This window comes from Hippocampus guttulatus, unplaced genomic scaffold (genome assembly GCF_054856545.1).
Source record: "Hippocampus guttulatus isolate MCC_2025c unplaced genomic scaffold, RoL_Hgut_1.0 HiC_scaffold_141, whole genome shotgun sequence".
NCBI lineage: Eukaryota > Metazoa > Chordata > Actinopteri > Syngnathiformes > Syngnathidae > Hippocampus > Hippocampus guttulatus.
In genome coordinates, this window is record NW_028233830.1 from 2,501 (window position 1) to 5,000 (window position 2,500).

Genomic DNA, 2,500 nt, shown 5'->3' on the forward strand with positions numbered 1-2,500 from the left:
CCTCCGCCAAGGGAGGGGGGGCGGAACGGACGAACCCGCGCGCCGCCAAAGGCCCCGCCGCCGCGCCCTGCCGGGTTGAATCCCCCGCGCGGACTGCGCGGTCCCCACCCGTTTACCTCTCAACGGTTTCACGCCCTGTTGAACTCTCTCTTCAAAGTTCTTTTCAACTTTCCCTTAAGGTACTTGTCCGCTATCGGTCTCGTGCCAGTATTTAGCCTTAGATGGAGTTTACCACCCGCTTTGGGCTGCATTCCCAAACAACCCGACTCCGAGAAGGCCTCGCCCCGGCGCGCCGGGGGCCGCTACCGGCCTCACACCGTCCTCGGGCAGAGCCTCCATCAGAAGGACTCGGGCCCCCACCGGGCGGCGCCGGGCAAAGCGACCTTCTATACGCCACATGTCCCGCGCCCTCCGCCGGGCGGGGATTCGGCGCTGGGCTTCTCCCTCTTCGCTCGCCGCTACTGAGGGAATCCTTGTTAGTTTCTTTTCCTCCGCTTAGTAATATGCTTAAATTCAGCGGGTCGTCTCGTCTGATCTGAGGTCGTAGTCGAACGGGGTTAGAGGCGGGGGCGACGGATCGCCTCCCGTCATCGGGGGTCGGCCGTTAACCCCGCGCCTCGCCGGGCGCACGACTCCTACGCGGCCGCGCGGTGCGTCGCGGCGGACTGCGCGGCGGGGGACGGATCCTCCATCGGCAGCCGCCGCGGGCCCCTGCGGCCGCGCGGTGGTCGGGCCCGTCGAGGGCGCGGGCGGTCGGGTCTATACTTAGGGGGACGAGGGCCGTGCCGTCCGCCCCCCCCACCCCCATTTCCCCGTGCGGGGAGGGAAGGTGGGGGGGGGTAGGCCGGCGGTGGCCCGCGACGCCCCAACCGCGGGAGGGGGGCGCCCGTGGGCGCCCCGATCCCGATAGATGTACAAGCGACGCTCAGACAGGCGTGGCCCCGGGAGGGACCCGGGGCCGCAAGGTGCGTTCAAAGTGTCGATGATCAATGTGTCCTGCAATTCACATTAGTTCTCGCAGCTAGCTGCGTCCTTCATCGACGCACGAGCCGAGTGATCCACCGCTGAGAGTCGTACGTTTGGTTTGCGGTTTTGGCCAACATTCAGAGAAGGGGTTAAAAAGGGGGATAACGGCGCCTCCGGGCGCTCCTAGCCCCCCCCGCCCCGCCGGCAGGCCGGGGGGGGACTTCGGAGACATTGAACCCCCCGCTCGCCGCCGAAGGTGGCGAGAAGGTTGGGTACCCGGCGACTGGGGGTAAGGTTCCGAGGTCGGCCAGGTCGCGATGGCACCGGCGGGGGAGTGGTCCCCGACGCCGGCCGCGGCCCGGCCTGGACTATGGGAGCGTTGACAAGGCGGACGGGACGTCGACGACCGCGCGGACGCGCGGGGTGGGGCGGTCGGGGAACGCCGACGGGCGCCTGACCGGGGGGGGGGGCCGGCGGGGGCCGGGCGGGACGCGGGGAGCGGCCGGCCGCGCGACGACGCGAACCGACATACACCCCGCGCCCGACACCGTCCTCCTGACCTTCCTCCCCCCCCGCGACGCCCGCGGCGCACCCGCCCGCCGCCCCGCGGCCGCGCGGCCGCCGCCGCCCGCCGCCTATCGGCGTTTCTCACGCTTCGGACTCGGGGGGCCGGGGCGCGGCGGGGAGCGCCCCGGCGCCGCCGCCGACGGCACCGCGGGGTCGGGCCGCGGGGGCTGGGGGCCACGTGCCCCCGCCCCGCGCCTCTCCCCGCGGGCCGCCTTCGACGTCGCCGCCGCCGCCGCCGCCGCCGTCCTCCTCCGCCCGTGTGTTCGCTCTGGACTCGGGGGGCCGGGGAGCGCCGGGGTGCGCCGGCGCCGCCGCCGACGGCACCGCGGGGTCGGGCCGCGGGGGCTGGGGGCGCTTACGGGTCGGGGCGGGGGTGTAGGCGACCGGCCAAAGACCGGCACCGTACCCCCCGCCCGTCTCCTTCACGCCCCCGCCCCGCGCCTCTCCCCGCGGGCCGCCTTCGACGTCGCCACCGCCGCCGCCGCCGCCACCGCCGTCCTCCTCCGCCCAACCGTTTGCATCTGTTCGCTCATGACTCGGGAGGCCGGGGCGCGCCGGGGTGCGTCGGCGCCGCCTCCGACGGCACCGCGGGGTCGGGCCGCGGGGGCTGGGGGCCACGTGCCCCCGCCCCGCGCCTCTCCCCGCGGGCCGCCTTCAACGTCGCCGCCGCCGCCGCCGCCGCCACCGCCGTCCTCCTCCGCCCATCCGTTTGCATCTGTCCGCTCATGACTCGGGAGGCCGGGGTGCGCCGGCGCCGCCTCCGACGGCACCGCGGGGTCGGGCCGCGGGGGCTGGGGGCCACGTGCCCCCGCCCCGCGCCTCTCCCCGCGGGCCGCCTTCGACGTCGCCGCCGCCGCCTCCGTCCTCCTCCGCCCATCCGTCCGCTCCGAACTCGGGAGGCCGGGGTGCGCCGGCGCCGCCTCCGACGGCACCGCGGGGTCGGGCCGCGGGGGCTGGGGGCCACGTG

The 2,500-nt window shown here is 75.0% G+C and overlaps 1 non-coding gene and 1 pseudogene across 1 annotated transcript; both read right to left on the reverse strand.

The window, feature by feature from the left end:
* The window catches only part of LOC147185433 (28S ribosomal RNA), a pseudogene marked incomplete at its 3' end in the record, with an annotated part of 3,044 nt that extends 2,500 nt beyond the window's left edge, over nt 1–544 (reverse strand).
* Nucleotides 545–919: 375 nt separating this feature from the next.
* LOC147185434 (5.8S ribosomal RNA) lies at nt 920–1,073 on the reverse strand. Its single transcript, XR_015099562.1, has one exon. It is a non-coding gene; the product is annotated as a 5.8S ribosomal RNA (ribosomal RNA).
* Nucleotides 1,074–2,500: the final 1,427 nt, after the last annotated feature.